At 43.5% G+C, this 23,283-nt stretch overlaps 1 long non-coding RNA gene across 1 annotated transcript; it reads right to left on the bottom strand.

Annotated features, from left to right (window-relative positions):
* Nucleotides 1–12,946: 12,946 nt before the first annotated feature.
* Nucleotides 12,947–22,397, bottom strand: LOC141542332 (uncharacterized). Its single transcript, XR_012482127.1, has 2 exons — nt 21,807–22,397; nt 12,947–16,073 (listed from the first exon to the last, which is right to left on the bottom strand). It is a non-coding gene; the product is annotated as an uncharacterized LOC141542332 (long non-coding RNA).
* Nucleotides 22,398–23,283: the final 886 nt, after the last annotated feature.

A 23,283-nucleotide genomic window follows, 5' to 3' on the forward strand; every position in this document is an offset into this window, starting at 1 on the left:
AAGAAAGAAAGAAAGAAAGAAAGAAAGAAAGAAAGAAAGAAAGAAAGAAAGAAAGAAAGAAAGAAAGAAAAAAGAAAGAAACAGGAAAGAAAGAAAGAAAGAAAGATGGAAAGAAGGAGGAGGAGGAACAGATGATGATATTAGAAGAGGAAGAGAATAAAGAGACGAAGAGGAGAGAGGAGAAAGAAGAGCAACAGAAGAGGAAGATGCTCCAGTTAGTTCCTTATTCCCAGAAGGGATTCTGTGTACAGAGAATAACTACAAGATATTATGCAATACAGGTAAGGCAGCAAAGGTACAAAATTGAGCCTGCTGGGAATGCGGAATAAGTCATATGTTTTTAATTGATTTTAGAATGATAATTTCATAATTTTTGTAAATTACAAATTTTAATTATAATAAATTAAAAAAAAAAAACAATTCAATTCTACATTTGTACAATTAAGGAGGAAAGGCCGACACCATGATGTCTGAAGAGCAGTTCAGCACAAAGTGATGATGGCATTCCATTGTCAATATAACTCATGCTTGGTTAAATACTGGCTTCCATATTTCCAGGAGGTAGGATTTTTGTCAACGTGGGGGATCTGTCAGTCCCTCCATCGTTACAAATCACCATGTTTGGGGAGATGATCTTGAAGAGTCAGTCTGACTGAAAAATTTATCCTCCTGTAGCCAACCCAGGGATGAGATTCTCTCCACTTCAGTATTGTTCATTAGGACAAGACTCTTAAGTATGAAGGACATAGTAGAGCTTGTGTGGAGACTTCTAGACTTTGGGGTCCCCTCCAGGCCACAGTGAGGGAAAAGAAGAGGCCATTATTTAACTACTATCAGTCAATATGTCACAGACCTGTGCTTTTGTGAAGGTGGCAAATTCCTCCATCAATGCAGATAGCAGCTTGCCTATAACTTAAAGCCTTAGAACGCTGGCCAATGTCATTCAGATGAAATGCTTTGCATGTGAACACTATTGACCTGAAAATGAACATTTCTGAGTTAATGCTTTCTGTTTTGCTGGCCTTCCAAGGGCTAGTCTGGCTCATTCAGCCACAGCAACTCGAAATGACCTTCTGCTAAGGCCCCTCGCTCAGAGCAGGTGCTTAATTAGCATTTGCTGAATGGTTGGATCCAGTAACCACATGGGTGAAATCACAGCCCTCCAAGCATCAGTAACGAACTTTCATGTAAGTCAATTTCTAGCTGGATTCTAAGCGTCCACTCTGCCAGGCTGCCTCCCTCGCATGTGCTTTTCTTATCGTGTCATGATAAAAATTCCGAGATCTTAGGAGTTATCCCGTCCAAACACTGTAACCCAAGCGTGAATCCCCTTTATAGCGTGGATCAAAGAAAGATTGTAGATTTTAGAGTTGAGTTTACCTGAACTTCCAGAGTTAGGAGGTCAATGCTCAGCCCAAGCACAGGTGAGAACTTCCTTCATGCTCCCTGAAGAATGAATAGATCAGTTGGTCCCAAATCTTGGAGAGTCAGGCCTGGAACTGGGAAGACCTGAGTTCAAATCCAGCCTCAGACATTTACTAGCTGTGTGACTGCAGGTAATTCCCTCAGTTTCCTCATCTATAAAATGGGAGTGAGAAAAATACCTACATCCCAGGGCTATTGTAAGGATGAAATGAGATTGTAAAGGTTTTAGCTTGCTATTGGCACATAAGCACTATGTAAATACTATTATTCTTTCCAGAGACCTATCATGGAAAGATATTGTTACTGATCCCAGAGCTAAGGGGGCAGGTTTTTGGTGCACCAAAGAGCAATGTCTTCTATGCCACACATTGCCTTCTCCTCTACTCTCTAGACCTCATTACACCAGGCTCATTTTCAGATTATATTTAGGTGCTTGAGTGAGCAGCCAGTCAATTATGTCACTTTAGATTTAATCCTTTATTTTGGGGGGATAGCTAATCATTACATTATCTCTGGAGGTTCACCTCTCATTACAAGTATGTTTAGGTAATGCTAAGAAGAAGGTAAATCTGCATTTTATACAAGTAATCTTTTAGAAAGGAACTCAGTGGTCATTAAAAATCAAAGCATTCCATTACAAAGTCAAACCTCTCTGTAATAGTGTTTTTCAAATAATTAGTTTTTCTTTTTTTTATCTATGTCTCATTTTATTATAATGGGGAGCTATCAGTGTATAAAATAATTTCATGGACTATGATAAACTTCCTGTGTGACACAGTCTTAAAGAATATCCCGAGAATACTGAGAGATTAAGTGATTTACCCAATCATAGCCAGTATGTTAGGATTCAAATCCAGGTCTTCCTGGCTTTAATGTTTTCTTTAATTTGTTTTCCTTTTGCTTGTTCTTCAGCAAGCATCATAATAAACATTCCTCAAATACAAAAAATTAGTTACCATATACGTTCATTTAATCAACACCAATGACTAGATTTTGTGTCTCACCCTCCCCCTTTCCACTGAGCACTAAGGGAAATACAAAGATGAGAAGACCACACAGTCCCTGTAATCAAAGATTTAACAATCTAAGTGATACTTGAAGATAGAATAAGTCACATCCTTTTGCAACAAATACTGCTGTATTATAGGAAAATCTTCAGGCCTTTGCCAAAGATCCTCTTGTTCTAGCCCTCCACCTATGAGACCACACTGTGTCTCAAGATACTAGTTACTATTTGGACCTTTAGAGACAGATTTGAAGTCCTAGTGGAAGGGACCTAAGGATAAAGCTACTCCCACTCATTTTAGAGATGATGAAGCTGAGGCATTCAAGCAGCAACCCTATGGCTTGAAGCTATTCAAACCGAGAGTGACATAACCAGCTTTCCAACTGAGATCCTTTAACTCCAAATACCCCTAGGGATCTTTCTCCTTGTACCACATTATATCCACACACACCCCACTCCCAGTTACCACTATAATTGGCAAAATGCCAAAAAGTGGCTGAAGGGTAGGGATTCATTTGATTTTGAACCTCTGGACACATGACTTCAAATAGAAACTTTGGGGTACAAGTCTTGGAGAAGCTTTATCTAGAAGGAACTCACCTGGGGTCAGTATTCAATCATTTGATAGCTTGATACAGGAAGCACCTGCTAAGATAACTGCATTTGGTTAGTGATGGAAAGAATAAGTAACTGTAGCTCTCCTTTAACTTTTTTTTGTCCTCTCCCAGTTAACTTTGGTTTGTTGTGACTCTCAGCCTCAAGGTGATTCACATTTCTGAAACAAAATCAGACACTAGAGTGGTTTGCAATTTCCTTCTCCAACTCATTTTTACAAATGAAGAAACTGAGGCAGATGAAGCAATTTGCCCAGGGTCACACAACTAGTAAGTATCTGAGGCTGGATTTGAACTCAGAAAGTTGAGTCTTCCTCGAGTCCAGATCTGGCTCTCTATCCACTGCAGCGCCCCCACCTGCCTCTTACAAGATGTTTTACATTTTCCCAAGGGAAGGAAACATTTGGGAGGGGAACTAGAAATGCAAAGCTCGTATAAGAACGGCAAAAAAACAAGGAGCTTCCCACCTAGACTCCTCAAGACAAAGATTCCCTTAACTAGTGGAAGATGCTGTAGCTGGGGAAAGTGATTCATAAATAGCCCCAGGCCCCAAGTGAGGCAGGGGTGAATGAATGGGGGTGTGGCCCTTTCTTCACGACAGTGAATTGCCTGAGGCTGGATTTGCACACTGAGGGTTGCCTAGCAAAATATCCTGGTCTAATAAAAATGACTCAGTCATTTAACACTTTGCAGTTAAATGAAAATCCTTACCCTCACAACAACATGGTAATATAAAGTAGTGTGGGGATTATTAGCCCTAATCTACAGATGAGAAAACTGAGACTCAGAGATTGATGGTACTCTCCAGATGCTAGGTTCATTTATCTTCTCAGGATATCCCAGGAAACCAGGAGTCAGCTTAGCATTTTGGAAAATGGCCACATTTTCATAAAATGTACAAAAGCTTACTTATAAGAGCTTATCAAATTTTAACATTGGAAGAGGGTCATCAGCGCCAACCCAATCGATCTTTTCAAAATCCCACTTACTGGCTCTGGAACTAGCGGACCTCAGCTCAAATCCAGCCTTCTCTGCCTGTCTGCCCTCTTTACAGCCAAGTTGAATCATCACCATCAGCCTCAGTTTCCTCCTCTGGGGAAAATGGGGGAGGAGGGGCTTGGACTGAAGGACTTGTGAGGTTCCTTTTATCTGTACTAAGAAAAGACAATCCCCTTTCCCATCTAAGCCAATTCAATATTCCCCAAATTCCCAAAGCATCCTTCCAGGAAGACTCTAATAAAATGTTGTTTGGTGTAAAGATCCTAGACCCAAAGCTGGAAGGCTGTGTCTCAGAAACCATCCTGACCGCTAAGAAAATCAGAAGGGATCTGCTCAAGATCACATGGGTGGGGGCCAGAGCCAGCATTCCCATACAAACCTTCTCATTCTAAATCTGGTGCTTTTTCCCACTTCGCCCTACCTTGAGGAACTGTAGGCCATGATTGTCCTTACCTGAGGATCTGGTACCTGAAATTCCTTTTCCATATTGTGATTGCCCTGTGGATCCATCAACAATTAACCTACCAGAGATCTCATTAAGAAAGTGTGCTGCTGCCTTATAGCAACATGTACACACACACACACACACACACACACACACACACACACACACATATATATGTATATATCTTATAACAATATCTATCCTCCATCCGATGGCAAAAGTCCTGTGATACTTTCAGACTGACTAATGGCTTGTCCATATGACCAAATGATGAGAATCCTCCTATTTTAGCAGGTTGATTGATTTACTGATTGATGAGAGATGGGGATGAAACTCTCTCCTAAAATAAGCACATACTAAATAGATGGAACAAAATCCAGAGTCAGTGTTTTGGGTTCAGGAGGTTAGCACGTGCAGAGACTGGCAAAGGTTTTGTGAGCGAGGCATCATGGGAGCTAAGTTTTGAAGGAAACAACAGTTTCTAAGAAGTCTAGATGAAGGAGTACATTCTAGATCCTGTGTGGCCAAGGCAAAGATGCAAAGATAGGAAACTGAAGGTCGTGTGGAAGGAATAAAAAAAAAAAAAAATCTGGTTCGGCTGCACTGGCACGAGTTGAAAGGCAAGTTGGAAACTGGGTGAAGGAGAGTGACCACTCAAATGTAATGACTGGGTGATCAGCTGAATAATGTTACTAAGGAAGTTTTGCAGTATTGACACGGGAGGTATAATTAGTCTATTAATAGTATTGCAAAATGGTGGCTATCCACAAGAACGAGTGTAGAGACAAGATCTCCAAATAAAATTATGGATGAAACCAGGCTCTCATCTTTCAGCACCACATAGAGAAGTAAGGAGAATTATCTGATTGTTTTTCCAAAGAAAGATCTTTTATGCTTTTGAATTCCAGATATACATATATGCAAGACTCATCCTTCATTTAGGCAACTCAATTTTTTTTTTGGGGGGGGTGTTTGTCAGGATTGCAGCTCTCTCTTCTTAATCGTGTTTTTAATCATGCATTCTAAATTTAGCTCACCCCTTCTCATCCAAACTTATTTCTCACATCTCCTGAGGATGAATAGGATTTGGGGCTTTCTTTAAGCTCTGGGATCCAATATAGGCTCCTTGGTTTGTCATTCAGAGTTCTAAAGCCTAGTGGCAACCTCTGTTTTCAGAATGATCTTCTATTACTCTCTTTATACCTTTTATAGTCATAAACTAGACTTCCTGCTATTCTCTAAATATAAAATTTCATCTACCACATCCATGCACAGGCTGTCCCTTAGAGTGGACCATTTCATACCTTTGGCTCTTAAAGTCTCAAGCTTCCTTTGGGCTATCTCAGATGCCACCTCATATATAAGCTATTGCCAATATTCCCAGTTGTTATGCTCCTCTTCCTCTAAAATTACTTCAGATTTATCTTTCATTCATCTTTTTTTGCTGTCTTATCTGCATACATTTAATTTCTCTGTCCCTTGTATTTTTGTTATTAGTTATTTCTCTGTATCTTGTTTGTGTTTGATTTTGTTTGAGTTTCATTTCTGTTTCATGCACACCTAGGAAGGTATATAGTTAATGATCAATAAATGCCTTTTTTGACATGGTTGTGTTCTGTTATTTCAGCCGTATCCAACTCTCTGTGATTCCATTTGGGATTTTCTTGGCACAAATACTGGAGTGGTTTGCCATTTCCTTCTCTAGCTCGTTTACAGATGAGGAACTGAGGAAAACAGGATTGGGATTTGCAGAGAGTCACAACATTAGTAAGTTCCTGAAGCTGAATTTGAACTCATAAAGATCCTGACTCCTGGCCCAGATCTCTATTCACAGTGTCACCTGGCAGAATTTTATTTTATTTTATTTTATTTTTTTTATTCATTTTTCCAAATTATCCCCTCCCTCCCTCCACTCCCTCCCCCCGATGGCAGGTAATCCCATACATTTTACATGTGTTACAACCTGGCAGAATTTTAGTTGTAAAGGATAGAAATCATCTCCCTGGGACTGAGTTTTCTCACACATAAAAAAAAGAAGATTGTATAAAAAATTCTCTGAGATAAATAACTGACATTGTTTACATGGTATCATGAGAATGAACCAAGATTTTTATAATGCTAGCTCATTATACAATATTCCAAGGCATGATACTACTGCTATTCCCCCAAAATACAGATCACTCAACTGGTCCTAATAAAAATTGTCTGATTGACTTCTGGAAGTAGAACCACACCATGGAGGAAAGGCAAAACTATGTTAATATTGTTGCTATTGTTCACTCACATCCCACTCTTTGTGACCCTATTTGGGGTTTTCTTGGCAAAGATAGGGGAAGGGTTGGCAATTTCTTTCTCTAGTTCATTTTACAGATGAGGAAACTGAGACAAATAGGATTAAGTGACTTGCCCAGTGTCACATGGCTGGAAAGTATCTGAGGTCAGATTTGAACTTGGTTTTCCTAACTTTAGGCCCAGCATTCTAATCACTGTTCCACTTAGGAACCCGTATGTTAGCAGAGATCCCTGGTTAGAAGGAAAGTAATTATTGTTTTCTTTTCTGCCCATGAACTTTGAGGGTCTTTCCCTCCCAGATTGATGTTTTGTGATAGCAAATTAGGCCATATTTTGCCTCAGTCCTTACTTAGCCCTTAGTTATTGACAAATTGGGACAAACTGAGACCTGGAAAAGTTCTTCATTTCGGAAGAACAAGGTCGCTTGCCAGGTTGCACAGATCCACTGCATCCTGGGCCATCTCCAGTCACCTTGACTGTTGTCCAGTCTTTGAGGACTCTGGGGAGAGAAAAGCTGATGACCTTGTACAGCTCTGCTTCACTTAAATCCAATTCACATCACTCTCATGATGTCACTGAATGACATAGGTCCCTCTAAATGGGCTATTATTGCTACTTTGTTGTTTCAGTTCTCCTAGACACTCAACAAGGTAAAAACCTAAAGTAGAGCAAAAGGGAGGGCTTTGCCTCAGACCTCTAAACTTTAAAAGGGGCTGGAAGCAAGACAGTCCTTTAGCGATCTAGAAATCACATGTGTAGCAACTAGTTAGGAAGAAGAATCAGTAAAGCGGACAATGGACCACATGGGATGCTTCCTCCTGTGGTGGCCACCCCCCATATGAATTCCTCCCTAGCCTGGCACTTCTCCTCCACTGGCTCCACCAGGTGATCTCCCTAGCCTTGATTTTAAATAGTTTGGGGGTTTTTCCTTACTTCAGCTTCAAAGCACTACCTGATTTTGCCTCAGAAATTAGAGTACAGGAACATAGATTTGCAGCTGAAAGAAGCCTTTACACTGTTTTGTGTCACTGACTTTGTGTGCAGAGATTTCCAGTCATGTATCGAGGAATGTTTAATTGAGAAGGGGTAGCTCTGCTCAGACCATTGTCCCCGTTACTTTTCTTGATGGGAAGGGGAGGCAGTGTCCTTTTCACATTCCCATTCTCAATGGGACCCAAGCTACCATCTCAGGCTCAGATTATTCCGTTAGATGTTGGCCTTCTCAATAAGCCTACTTAGTCAGAAGCCAGTGGCACCTTAATTTGTTATCAAAGTCCTCCCCATCCCTTACCCTGAATCGATCAGGGGTTTCCCATTCTTACGGCAGAAAGTTCCCCATCACCACAAAGGACCATATAAAACCTTGATCTATAGCACTTGCTTCTGAAGGGGCTTTTTTAATCAGGTCAAGACATATTATGCATCTCACGTGTAGCTGAAAAATAACATTTCATCCCTCCCGTACCTCTCTGTGGCTATTTGCATTATGAATTCTTGCAATATAGGGGGATGGTAATGGAAGGAGTTGGAGCCACCCACTCCTTTTGATCTAGAGAACCCTTCAAGCTTCTTGCCTATTTATAATGGTATTTTTAATCACCATGTCACTCAAAACAGGCAAGTATTGATTTGACACCTTAGCGGTTTTGCTATTCCAGAAGGAAATCTGGAATCACAAATCCCTCCCCTTCCCCAACCAGGAGAAGCACAAAGGTTGGAGTCTACATTTCTGCTCAAGGAGGGGGACTGTTCAATGGGAATTAGCTCAAAAGTGTTGACCAGTACCGGTAAATTCCAGATCTGATAAGGGATTCTCTCTCAGCTTCTCCTTCCTAAATATACTATAGCTTTTTTTATCAAAGAGTAGAGGAGTCTCTTTCCCAATTCACATGGAAGTCGATATTTTAAAAAATATCTCCATCTCACTAAAGAAGGCTTCTCACTGTTGTATGGAAGATATATAGAACCAATCCACTTTTAAACACATCAAGAGTGGGTGGAGTGAGTGGGTAATGCAATAGAACAATGAATTGGGACCAGAATTGAAAAGGAAGAGGATAAACTAGATAACCACTGGGAAGTAGTAAAGTTCTGCACCCCAATTTCTCTCTGAAACAAAGATCCCTGCCCTGAAGAAATTTCCATTCTATTGGGGATATAATATACAGACATAGAGAAATATTAAAAGTGGAAATAAGGTAATTATGGGAAGGAGACATCTGCAGCAGCAGGGGGATCAGGAAAAGCTTTATAAAGAAGGTGGAACATTCACGGAGGCTGGATTCCAAGGACCATATTCTATCAGAGGTGTTATAGGATTATAAATTACAGAACCTTTTGATTCTAAAGAACTGAAAATAGGTATCAAGTAGAAGGCAATGAAGAAGCCCATGTTAGGTGTGAACAAGCAGCACCAAGAAATGAACAAGGAGATACAGCAGGAGATGCCACAACTATACAAACAAAACCAAAATGTGCTGATCAGATGAGGATGCACCAGTTGCATAAAGTATTGATAGCTCCTGGGCACTCCCTGATAAGTTCCTAATGACATGAAAGAGTAAGAACGATCTTTCTCACAATGGATGGACCATACTGTGGGAAACTTGTGGAGAACATGAGGAGAGTTTCCTGGGATGGCCAGATAAGGATGGATTGTGATCACTGAAGGGATAATCCCTACTTTGAGGATCTGAGTTCTATTGGGTGTCCTTGTCAATCTGACCTTTACCACTGACTTTTAATAGAAAAGAATAGGAAAACATTAAAAAGTCATCTTTTTCACTATAATTTATTTAAGTTATTCCCAAAATAAATGAAAGACTCTCTATTCTCAACTAATTGTTTTTCCAACATCCCAAATCAAGCACAGACATTCCCTGCATAGCATGGACCCAAGTAACATTACTTTATAATAATATTAATATACTATATTTGCTCTCCTCTGACAATGTTGGAAAACATCCTGTTACATCATTGTTTAATTAACCATTTATAGCTCTTAAATATTGTTCCTTTGGAACTAACTATTCTCTCTAGTATTGTTTCATTTAATGTCAGTCATGTTTCTGTGGAACATTTGTTCCTTAGGTGGTGCACATCTGGGGCCACTTTGTGGTCAGTGGATAGAAGGCTTAGTCTGGAGGCAGGAAGGGTTTGAATCCTGCTTCACATGCTAGCTGAATGACCATTCACAAGTCACTTAATTTCAGTCTACCTCAATGTCCTTAACTGTAAACTGAGGATAATAATAGCCGTCTATCTCTCAGAGATGTGTGGATCAAATGAGATAATATTTTAAAGTGTTTAGCATAGTGTTTAGCATACAATAAGCACTTGATAAATGTTTGATAAAAAAGTTTTTTTAATTGGATTACTTGCCATGGGAGGGGGGAAGGTTGCACTCTTTGCAAGAGTTAATGTTGAAAATTATCTATGCAGGTTCTATGCATAAAAACATTAAAAAGTCATCTTTTTCACTATAAAAAATTATGTTTTAATGGATTGCTCATTAAATTGTTATCTGGAACCACAATAGACTTCCCTAAACTAATAATGTTCTCATTAGAACCTGAAATATGTGGATAGAACCTATAAAATCTGAACCGTTGGTTATGGAATAAAAGAGGAGCAAGGAGAGAAGCATTGGTGGTGGGAGAAGTTTATGTTAAATGGAAAAATTAAGCCCGTTTTTCATGGTGAAAATTTAGATCCAAACATTAGTTTTTCCCAAACCATAATGAATTTTATATCCCATCCTCCCTGAGGACATAACTCAGTATTTCCTTGGAATTCCTTGTCTCCCTTGAAGAATTCTTGTGAGGATTAAATGAACTAATATTTGTAAACCATTTAGCACTATGCCAGGCACATAGTAGGCACTGAAATTATGATTTATTATTCTATTACTTAATATATAATAACTTCATAATAATATTACTTAAGTAATATACCCTATAACTTAATATAATTACTTAACATATTATTTAATATTACTTAATATAAAATATATTCTAATTACTTAATAACTTAATATTAATTACTTAATATACTTAATTATTAATTAATATACTTAATATTCTATTACTTAATATGATTGTGTTATACATGATCTCATAAATGATAATTTCCTTCTTTCTTTCCTTTCCCGCCCCAAGAGATACAGCTAGGGGAAATCAAATTAATGGGACAATGAGTTTCCTAAAGCTCATTGTGGTGGTGCATTTAAAAGTGGTGAAGTACATTTAGGCTGAGGGTATTAAGACAGCCTACAGTGGGCAAGGACGTCCCACAGCTGGGTTAGAAATAGAGATGAAGAGGAGAAGCCCACATAATGACCACTAAATACTTTAGCTAGAAAGCTGAACATTTCCTTTTTGAAACCCTCTTCATATGTAATGGGGGTCTGGTACATGACCCAAGACATGGAGACATTCACATGGAAAGCATGGAGGACTTCCTTCCAGGAGACTGGAGCACGCATGGATATTCTGCAGTGATCTACCACGTGGTTGGGAACAGCCTTGTTCCTTTGGCTGTAAAACTGAACTGCCAACATTTTTTAATTGCCTGGCTAAACATAGTCCAGGCTTTTTCATTCAAATGCACCTGAAGGGGAAGGGCTCCTTTGTTCAGATTCATACTGTACAGAACATGGGGAGGAAGTCTTTTTTTCTGCTTCCTCATTTCCCCTCACCCATCCTTCAGAAAAAAAAACAAAAACAAAAACAAAAACAAAAACAAAAACAAAAACAAAAAAAACTTAGGGACATAGCCTTTTCTTTTGTCCTTTTCCACTGCAAATGTGAAAGTTAGAATCTGACTCTGAAGTTCCAACTATAGGGATCCTAGAGTCTGGGAATCCAGACTATATGTTGCACCCAGCTGAGTAGGAAATTTCTGAAGAGGAAGGATCCATGGCATCTTATTCAGTTGGGCTTTGGACTTGGTGGGACTGATGTTACTGTAACAATTGAGCCACATTCTTAGGCTTATCTCCCTTCTCTTCCCAGAGGCTGAGGTGGTAGGGAGGATCATTCCCCTCCAGATGTGGTGTGTGTGTATGTGTATGTGTAAAATGTATATGTATTTATTTTGTGAAATTAATCTGATGCTTGGTATTTAAATGGGAGGAGGACATACTTGGTTGGACCTGAACCCTTGTCAAAGAAGGATTCCTCCGTCCCCTTGGAGTACCAGACAATGGTAGTATGATAGGCCCAGAGTCAACCATACATAAATCTCAGGGAATACTAGGGTATTTGGAAAAGACTAGGCTAGACCAATAATTAGAGGATCTTTATGACAAAGAAAGATCAATATTTGGTGCCCATTCTGGCTGAGGCTCCCTTGCTGTTTAAGCCAGGGATGTGAGTCCAATCAGATTTCACTTAAAGAATTGTGTTGAATTCTGGACACCACAGCTTAGAAAGCTGAAGATGTTGCACTGGAGGGTTATAGGGAAGATGAGGAGCCTCAAGTCTATGCTTTAGGAAGATAAATTAAAGGAACTGGGCATATTTAACTGGGAAACAGAAGACGGGGGTGGGGAAGATCCACATTCTGCTTTGTCTATGGGAATTCAAATTATGAAAAAAGAAGAATAACATTGAGACAGAACTTCCTCTAGACCCTGGGCTAAAGGGGTAACAAAATATTATCTCTTGATGTTCAAAACAATGTGGAAACTAGATGTGATTTTTAACCCCGTTTTACAAATGAAAAAAGGCAAACAAGTCCTTTGTTCCAGAATAAAAGTCTGTAAGTGTCTGAGGTTGAATTTGAACCCAGGTCTTTCAGATTTTAGCCCAAAACTCTGTTCCCGGAGCCTAATCTCCCCACTGGGCCCACTATTAGATTGTCTTATTCAATTTGGCCACCAGGGGCAGGACAATCTAAGAGCAATGGGTACAAGTCACAAAAAGACCAAGAAAAACTAATTCCTCTTTCATCACAGAAGCCCTTCATTTGAAGGACTTTCCAATGAGATGGAAAGAACTTTGGCCTGCAGACCTGAGTTCTAGTCCTGTCTTTGCCGTTAACTGGTCACATCACCTGTCTGGGATTCAAGTTTCTATATGAGATAATAACTGACCCAATCTAGTTTCTGGGATTGGTCCAAGAAGATAATATGTGAAAGTACTTTGTAAACAACAGAACAAGATAGAAATACAAAGTATCAATAGTTATTATTAGCATTATGAATTAAAAAGGCTGGCAGTTAGATGGGTTAGTGAGCTGACTGTGGAGTCAGCAAGACTTGGATTCAAGTTCATCTTCTGAAGGCATATGCTAGATGAGTTTGGGCAGCTCACTCTGTGTGCCAGGTAACTTTCTAGGAATATGCATTATTGATAAGGGTTGCCCCATATTGGTGTGTATGATTTCCAAACCAGGGAGTTTCCCAAACAGAAGAAATCATATGTTCAGATTTTAAAAAATCATCATAGACAATAATAAAGGCAAATTTTCAGAGCTTTTACTCATGCAGTTAAGTTGCATTTAGATTTTTCCAGGAGATTGCATCTTCCACAAACTCATGGCTGCAGAGCCTAAAAGCCTCTGTCACCAATACCCCTCTTCCGCAACAGTTTCTTTTTAATCATAGCTGAGAAGAGATCATTCAGTCCTAAAAGGGATCAGAATAAAACCCCAGGAAGAAAGTCCCTCTGCAGATCAATTTGTGCAATATTATAGTTTCCTGGTGTCTCCAAAAGGTTATCTCCCAGAGAAGCCAGATTTCAGTTTCCAAAGCCCATCAAAAATTGTCTTCCCAGCATAGTAGTGATACCTACATTTCTTGTAGTGAAGTCTCTCGTAGATTGTTTCTGTGGATGAGGAAAAGGACTCAAAATTGCACATCCATTGATGGACAGTGACCATTATCCCCTCAACAGAGTCCTGGAGGAGTGATCACTTGGGCTCCAAAACCTACTCGATTCCATCAACCTTTCATCAGGACCATCTGATCCTGGCTCAGTTCACACAGCACAGCAAAGGCCATTCTTCCACTGGCTACCTCACAATCTCTGCCTCTGTCACCCGGTACCTGGTATCTGGCATCTATCCTAAGCAGCAGCTAGGTGGAGCCTAGAATGTATCCCCAAATCCTATCTTGGCTCATCAGTGAACTTTATTTATGCTCGAAGATTTATTGGGACGATATTCTTCCTTCTAAACCTTCCCTGACCCAGATATATTTTCTTCTTTTTCCTCCTGGACCTATGATTGAATGGATATGTCAAGGAAATTCTCTCTACCAAAGCTGGCCAGGAGCTTCTCTTCAGTTTAATCTTAGAAATAAAGACCTTTAAATACCTGAAGACAGCTATCATTTCTTCAATAAGTAGTTTTTTACTTCTTTAGGCTAAACATGTTTACTTCCTTCAATTTATCCTCAGATGGCCCAATCATCTCATTTCTCTTAATCCTGGGACTTCTCTCAAGAAGAGCCCAGCAGTTACTGGCATTCTTCCTAGCCCTGGGGACATGCTAAGAGATAATGAAGTAGCCCAACCAGTTAAGGCTACTGGCTGCTGTTCTTTTCCATATCTGCTTGTCTTATTAAAGGTTTAATTTGTATGGACAAATGTTGACTTGGTGTCCTGAACAAACTCAAGGATATCCAGGGTCTATAACCAGGGTCTAATTTCAGCTTCTTCAGGCACGCAAATAACAAAGAGAGTCTTTATGAGTCTACAGTTTCTTGTAGAGTTTTCCCCCAACCTTGGTGTTTCTTTGAATGTTGTCTTAGCATAAGAAGTAAAGGCCAGCCTTGGTTCATTAGGATTTTGTTGGGCAATTCTCATGATCATGTGGCTTCTAGAAAAAAATGCTCTCTATTCTCTTGTCTCTTAGATCCAAAGAGAACTGGAGTATTCATAAATACAAGCAGTATTTATTTAGATTTTTCATCAGTTTCTGTGATGGACTTTGAAGATACAAAGACAAAAATAAATACAGTTCTTGTCCTCAAGAAGCTTACATTTTACTGAAGAGAAATAGCAGGAGGACAAATAATCAACACAAAATAGACAGAAAATCAGCAGAAAACCACTGCGATTTAACTAGGAGCACTTACCAGGGGGAAGACCAGAAGTGGTCTCTGGTATCATTTGAAATGTCTTAAAGGGAATGGAGAATTCTAGCGGGTCAAGAATCGAAGGAAGAGTATTCCTTCCTTCCTGGCAGTGCAGCCAGGCAACTGTCCAGAGGTAGGAAATCAAATGCTTTGCATGGGTAATAGCAAATATGTACATTTGGCCTGAACATAGGAAATATGATGATAGGCAAGAAAATAGGAAATAAATCTAGAGGGAGATTGTGGAAACGTGAAGCTAATAAATGTTGGTGATGACATTTGCACTCACAAACTCTTGGATCCAAGGCAGTTCTATTGGTTCTACCATGTTGCCTCCAGAACACCTACATTTGGCAAATTCTACCCTTCTATTTGGACAACTGGAGGGCGCCATATTGCATTGAGCTTCAAATCGGAAGTAAGAAAGACTCCCTTTCCTGAGTTCAAATCTGGTCTTAGATCTGGAAAAGTCACTTAGCTCTCTCTGCCTTAGTTTCCTCATCTGTAAAATGAGCTGGAGAAGTAAACAGTGAACCACTGTTGTATTTTTGCTAAGAAAACTCCAAATGGAGTCACAACTGAAATGATTGGACAGCATCAATAATCTGTCCATGCCCAAAATCCCACGATTTAGTGTAGAGTTTCCCCCGACCTAGGCGTTTCCTTTAAATATTGTCTTGCCATAACCATGGGAAGTAAAGGCCAGCCTCTGATGATTAGGATTTTGCTGGGCAATTCTCATGAGCATGTAGCTTCCAGAATCTCTACTCTCTTGTCTCTCAGATCCAAAGAGAAAAGGATGACAAAGCACCCCCCACTGTGAAATGAGGGGCAAAGCAGACATTTCTCCTCCACAGGTGCATCCAGTCACTTGTGCTGGCCGGTTTTGTTCCATACTATTTCCTTTTAACGGCACCCTATTTTATAGACGTGTTGATCTATGATAAGAAAATAGCCATGCTCGTGTGAATTCTACGGAGAATTCTCTCAGCCAGAGGGACGTACATCATGTGTGGATTGGGTGGGATTCGCACAGCCCTCTTCCCCATCCCTCTCTTCTTCCCCTGCCAGTGGGAGGGCCCTGGGAGCTTGCATTTGAAGGCAGAAATCCAGGCCACAGAAAGGGCTGCCTCCTCCTCTCGGGCTCCTTGTTCTTCCTCATCTGTAGTTTTCTGCACAGGCTGACAGTGACTTTGGAGAACACCTGCATCTCTGAACAAGCAAAGCAGTATAATTACCTTTCTGGAATATTCTATAGGATTGTCAAACAGCAATTTTCTTTCAGAAGACAGGCTTTTGAATAATGCAGTTTACATACAGAGCTTAACATCTCTTATGCTAAAAATCTAATTATAAGTGTCCGAATTTTACTGCGTGTTTGCCATTTTATAATTTGATCTTCATCAAATGGTGGGACCGGGGCACCTTTTACATACATTGAAGTTAAGGAAAAGGCTACATAGCAAAAGAAAATTAAATATTTGGCAGTTTCTTGAATGTCTGTTCATTTCTACTTAAATTATTAACACTCTTGGTCCTTTATCTCATTTTATTTAGTTGTGCACCTCCAGGAACTGAGGAAACTCACAAAATTATCAAATTTATCCCATAGAAAGGCACTGAATTTCCTATTTTCTACAAGTTGTTGATATTTGAAATGAACCTTTGCTGTTTCTTGTACACAGTACAGAGAAAATGTTTAACCAAGTTAAGAAAGGGCTCTCCTGATCTGTTGGCAAGGGCAGGGTTGAGGGATGAGGGAAGCCAAAGACAGGAAGTACGCAGCTTTACAGCACAGTCCCAGACTCTGAGACCCTTGCAGCATCCGCCCAAGAATTTGACTGGTGAGCCCACCCTTCTTTGAGGGCCAAATCATTCTTGGAGACCATAGAACCTCAATATTCTAGATGCCCGAGAATGGAGCAGAATGAACGTATCATTAGATTATTTCATTTTGGTGTGCCTATAAATTAATGTTATGAAATGTTATGAGCATAGCTTTAAAACTACCGCTTACAAAAATTAGAGTCTCTTTTTATCTTATACTCCCAGTTGTCACTCCAGGAATTCCTGTGTTGCCCCACATTATTCTGAGAGTGTCTGGTAGGCTACGTTTCCCTTCTCAGCTCCGACACAGGACTGCTGTTTCCTTTGCCAAATTGTGTCCAAGATTCTGAAAATCTTTTGTGTCTTTCCTTCTGGGTAGGTTCTGTACTACAAAGCTTTTCAGCCTAGAGAGCCTCCACAAAAACCTCCCTGAGGTCTTCCTCGCTAGAATACACCACCATCTTAAAAAAAAAAAAAAATGCAAATGGAAAATGTTTCTTATGGTGAATCACACAGCATTGTTTTGGATTTCAATCAAGCTCTGCAGAAGCCGGTGTTTGCTCACTGCTCAGCTCCATAGGAATAGAACTGTCATGGAGAATTTTTTTTTTTTTTTGTTTCTCTCTCTCTCTCTCTCTCTCTCTCTCTCTCTCTCTCTCTCTCTCTCTCTCTCTCTCTCTCTCTCTCTCTCTCTCTGTTATTGTCTATCTCTCTCTCCATCTCTCTGTCTGTCTCTGTGCCTGAATCTCTGCCTCTTTCTGTCTCTTTGTCTCTCTCTCTCTGTCTCTCTATCTCTGTCTGTCTCCATCTCTCTGTCTCTGTCTCTGTCTCTCTCTCTCCATCCCCCCCTACATTCTCTATCTCTGTCTGTCTCCATCTCTCTGTCTCTGTCTGTCTCTGTCTCTCTCTCTCCATCCCCCCCTACATTCTCTATCTCTGTCTCCATCTCTCTGTCTCTGTCTGTCTCTGTCTCTCTCTCTCTCCATCCCCCCCTACATTCACATGCCGACAAAATCACAAACTCTTAAACGCCCTGTATTTATTCTTTCCTCTCTGTGGTTGAGTTTGAGGAGGTTTTGACTATTTCTTTTGGGAAAGTAGCATTTGAGAAAGGAAACCATCCTGAAAATAACCCACCCATTGAAGAACAATTCTGTTTGATTACTTTCAACCTATTAAGTCCTAATATTTATTTCTCTACTATACTCACAGCCTGTTTCTGTCATTTGCATCTCTATGGTGGGCACAAGGATGTCAAAGATCCCATATCCATGCCTCTGTCTCTGCCCCCAGCAGAACTGGAAGTGGACTCACTTTCTTAAGGGTTTAGCAATTATTTTAGCAATGTCCAAAAATTCATTTTTTTAAAGAGCTCATTCGATTTGATCATTGTGAAGGTGGAGTTATAGATACAGGAGCAATCATGATTTTGTAAGGGTCCAGAGAGAGGATTTTAGAAACAGGTCATATGATTGTATTAATGTGAAGAAAGGGATTTGGTTTTTCTTTTTCTTTTCTTTTCTTTTTTTTTTTTCTTTTTTAACAAGAGCATGAGAGCAGAGTGATTTTTATAAGAGGCCATAGATTTTTATCCTTGTAAAATGAGAAGGTTGTTGCTTTTTCAATAGATCACAAGAGAAGGGATTTTGTAAAGGATCACAGGATTTTATCCGCTGAAAGAAGGGGATTAAAAAAAACAAGATATGAGCCAGTGTTAGAAAAATAGAAAATTTTACTTATGAAAATAAATTTTAAAAATACGAGATGGTGCTAAGTAAGGTAGAGAAAGGGGACCGTCTATGGGATCATGACAAAAGCTGAGGGAGCTTTCCAGCATCCCTAAAGTGGGTTTATTTTCTAGAGTGGGAAATTTGTGTCAGGTTCGAGAGGTTGGAAAAAAGAAAAGAAAGGACTCTATTGTGGCCCCTCCCGTAAGCTTCCCGAGGCTTGGGGGATGGGGTGCCGGCCGGTGGCGCAAGGTTGAGATTTTAACTGGGGGAGCCGGGGTGGGGGGAAGGGAGAGAGAGAGCCTGGGGATTGATTTCCTCTGGCCAGACTTCCCAGGTCCCGCGTTTGCTCTCCTAATATCTTAACTGGATTAAGGAGTAAACCCAAGTTTTCTCCATTACGGAATTCTCGTTTAATCCCTCTTCCCCCCTGAGTTTATCAAATTAAAGCAGACAAGATGGATGCGGGGACTGTGAAAGGCGGACATCATGTGTAAAATCGGCAAACAACGGCTTGCACAGGGTGCCCCCGGCTCCCTGTCCGTCACAGCCGCGGTGGCCGCGGTGGCCGCGCTCCTGCCCTTCGGCCCTGCGCCCCTGGGTTCTCGGGGCCCGGCTCCCCCGGATGGCGCTCTGCGCCCTGGTTCCCGCCCGCTTAGGCCGCCCCGCTCCCCGCAGCCTCGATCGGTCCGCAGCCCGGGACTGGGGGCCGCGGCTTCCCTGCGCTCCACTCTTGGTCTCTCCTCCCTGCGGTCTCGGGGCCCCCTGGAATCGTTTCCGTGCGCCCCCCCCCGGCGCCCCTGAGGCCCCGAGCCTCCCTCTGGCCTTGCTTCTCTGCTCCTCGCTGGGCCCTCCGGCACCCTAGAGCCTGGGGCCCGGCTCCTTGCGCGCTGAGCCCCATTCCGTGCTGCTGCTCCCCGAACCGTCGCTCCCTGGGCCTCGATCTGCGCCTTTGCTCCCCTGAGCCCCGCGCTGCCGTCCAGCGCCCCCGCCTCCCCCGGGGCCCCACTCCTCGAGCCCTCCAGCGGCCTGGGCTCTTTGCTCCCCCGAGCCCCATTTTGCTCCTCGCTCCCCCGCGGCGCTCTCCCTGCTCCGACCGAGCTGGCCTGGGCCCGTGGGGTCACCCCGGGCAGGGAAGGGGCCGCAGAGAGGCTCGGGCAGAAGCAGCGCTTGTGGCCCGGGGCCTCTGCTCCCGGGCGGGGTCAGTCACCGGCCTGGAGGCGCCCCTCCGGGACTCGGGAAGCCGGGCCGGGCCCGGCCTTCCCCGAGCCCGGGCCCGCCTCCGCCCTCGCCGCCGCCGCCGCCGCCGCGTCCTGCAGGTGGCGGTTCCAGCGGTAATTGCCCCATCCTTCCCTTCCCAGCGTAAAATTGTTTTCATTATGTGTCATGAACACAGAGCCCGGCAAATCCCTCTCGAGTGCTTTCCCAAGGGCTGAGGGAGGGGGCCCTTCACTTAAACAAGCGCTCGGGGATTGCATTTTTTAAGGGGGGACTCGAGGGGGGACCCACCCACCCAGGCCCGGCTCATCATGAGCTCTCCTTCTGAGGCAGAGAAGCTCGGCCCAGACTCCCCCGAAGCTGGGTCCCGGGGCCCGGAGGCCGAGCTCGGCCGTTTTCCCGAAGCGGCGGCCTCGGGGCTGGGGGGGAGGGGAGCTGGGGCCCGGGGGTGGGGGCCGGGGCGGCCAGAGAACAGACTCGCTTTCCACCTGACTGCAGTTCCCATGGCGTGCGGTGCAAGGCGATAAGCAGGTTTCAGCAATAAACTCCAGCATTGTGAGACAAGAATGCCCCGTCAGGTCCCCCCATTTTGATTCAAGGGTGTCTTTTTCTTTCCCCCCTGCGGTGGACTAATCACAGCTCCACTTTGTTTAATTGCGCCAAAGAGAGAAATGTGTTTAAGAAGTCATTCTGGCCCCCTCGCCCTGAATGCTGGGGCTCTTCAAAGACAACAAACAGGATGCGGGAGGAATACGATTGCATTTTCAGATCCAAATAGGCACACTGAAAGATTTTTTATTGACTAATCTGGTAGAAGAGGCTTCGGAGAAGCTGCAAAGAGAGAGAGAGAGAGCGAAGAGGAAGCAACAAGTGGGATTAAAATCCCCCCACCCCTCCCCTCCCCCGCCGCCGCCCTCCTCCCAGCCCCCACCTCCCCATGGCAGCCAGCACAAGCTGTTTCTGCCTGCTGGGAGGATCAGGAGGGGAATCCAATCTGTACCGAGCGAGGCGAGGCCGGGCTTCCCCAGCACTTTGCTTCCGATTCAAAAAAGAGAGCGAGCACAAAACAATGCCACACACACAACTCTTGTAAACTCCGTCAGGCCCTCGGTAATTGACACAGCTTCGCCCGGCCTCGTTTTCCCTGGAAGGCCCGGCGCAGCGCGGCTGCGGCCGCATTCGGAGCGAGGCCCGGGATCTCGGCCCCCGGGGGGGCGGGGGAGAGGCATGGATCTACCCCGAGCCCTCTTTCTGGGCCTGACAAAACTGAGCCACGGACCAAATGATGGGGAAGAGCCGGCTTATTCAGTAACTTGAAATCTCCACACCTCTCCCCCTTCGGGCTTTCAGCCTCTTCGGGAAGGAACATTGAGTCCATCACAAGACAAATAGCTAGCCGTCCATTCGCAGAACACCCCCCCCCCCCTTTTCTGGACTCCCGGTGGCTGACGGTCCTTGGAACTCCCCAGAACCGTCGGCTTTGGGATTTCCTGACGGAGAGCTCCCTTTTTGGAGGAGATGCATCCATGCGGGTGGAATGAACGAGTAACAAAACCTCATCCCTTTCCTTTAAAAATAAAAGTCCGGCTTAAGGCGCCAAAGCGACTTCCCACAAACTGTGGCCCTCGCGCCGGGCCTGCTGGGCCTTCCTTCGGAGACACCGGAGGGCCTGGGCCGCTGTCCGCGTCTCCAAGGGCCAGAACTTAAGAGTGCACCCTCAGGGGCTAGGGAGACTTCCAGAACTCGGGCTAAGCGTGGGAGGGGCCCTCGCCTTGGGGGAGATGGGCATCAGGGCAAGAAGGCATCACCGAGCCTCCTGGGAAGTGGACATCTAAGTGCGCGTGTTTGTGTGTCCGGGTGTGTTTGTGTTTGTGTGCAGCAGGATAACGAAGGACGGCTTCCTTTTCCTCCGGGCAATACAGATCCCCCTTTCCTCCTCGCTCCCCCGCGACGCCAGGCCGCGCCCGCTTCAAGACGGAAACCCCGCGGCCCGGCTTCAGGGGGACCGGGCCCGCGGCGCTCCCCGAGGGAGAGGCGGCTGGAGAAAGTTCGGTGCGCCGCGGCCCGAGGGCGCCGCGGCAGGGTCGGCATTTTCCCGAGGAGCGCGGCGCCCCCCGCCCCCGCCCCCCCCGCCCCGCCCCCACCCCGTCCCGGACAGCTGTTGGTGACTTACCCACTTTTCATATGGATATGTATGTTAATGGCAGGCAATGAACTGGAGATGAAGAGCCCCCGGCGCAGGCCCGGCTCTTCAGCGCACATCAAAAGCCGGGACAAAGGCAGCGGTGAAAGAGGCAGCGGCGGCCGAGCCTCCACTTTTGTGCCCGGAATTAGTTCTGCGAGCAGTGAAACTGATCTTTTCTCCTCGCCAGAAAAGTCCGCGGGGCTCGGAGCGCGCTCATTAGCACGGGAGGCATGTGTGCGCAGATAATTGACTGACGCTGATACCGCGGCCTGTCACAACAGAGCCAGCCAGCGCTGCGTGTGCATGCTAATCGGGCCTCTCCTCCGCGGGCTCGCTCATGCGGGCTCGCTCCGGCTCCGGCTCGGTATTGGGCCGGACTCGGTCTCCGTCTCCAGGGTCTCCGATTTTTTTCCTACCTGTCTTCTCTCTGTCTCTCTAGCTCTCGCTATCTCTCTGTGTCTCTGTCTGTCTCTCTCATTTCTCTGTTTTCTCTCTTCCTTTGCCTCTCCTTTTATTTCATTCCCCTTTCCTCTCTCTGAGAAACTCTAATGGTTTCTATAGTATACTAGTCTGTTCAGAAGCTGCTACACTCATTTATGCAGCAGAGAATTATGAAAGCTTTACTTACACAATAAAAGAAAGGAGGGGTAGGAAGAAAGAAGAAGGAGGAGGAAGAGGAGAGAAAGAGAGACAGAGACAGAGAGAGAGACAGAGACAGTGAGAGAAAGAGAGAGACAGAGACAAAGACAGAGACAGAGACAAAGACAGAGACAGAGACAAAGACAGAGACAGAGACACTGAGAGAAAGAGAGACAGAGACACAGACAAAGAGAGAGACAGAGACAGTGAGAGAAAGAGAGACAGACAAAGAGAGAGAGACAGAGACAAAGAGAGAGACAGAGATAGAGACAAAGAGGGAGACAGAGACAGTGAGAGAAAGAGAGAGACAGAAACAGAGAGACAGAGACAGAGACAAAGAGAGAGACAGAGACAAAGAGAGAGACAGAGACAGAGAGACAGAAACAGAGACAAAGAGAGAGAGAGAGAGAGAGAAGACGGTGGAGGAGGAGAGAATAGTACTTTCTTCTCTCTGATACACACAAATTTGTTCCAAAAAAATTTTAGACTTAATAAGTGGAATCAAAATATGATAAAAAGATCTTGTAATAAAAATGGTAGTGAAAATAATGTAATAAAAATGGTTAGTTAGCCGAATATCATCATCCTCATTGACAACCCTTAAGGACTCTCTGTATTGCATTCTTCTTAGTCAGAGTATAATCTAAATATTTCTTCCCACATTTTCCCCTACGTATTGGTCAACGCCAAAATGGTTTTCTGATCTACATCAAAGGAACTGAACACAGGTATTCTTTTAACACCCAGTTTTCTTCAAAGCACCCCTGCTACCTTCTCTGTCTTCTCTAATTAGGGGGATTTGCTCCTTTTTCGAATTGTGTTGTAT

This window comes from Sminthopsis crassicaudata, chromosome 5 (assembly GCF_048593235.1).
Source record: "Sminthopsis crassicaudata isolate SCR6 chromosome 5, ASM4859323v1, whole genome shotgun sequence".
Lineage (NCBI taxonomy): Eukaryota > Metazoa > Chordata > Mammalia > Dasyuromorphia > Dasyuridae > Sminthopsis > Sminthopsis crassicaudata.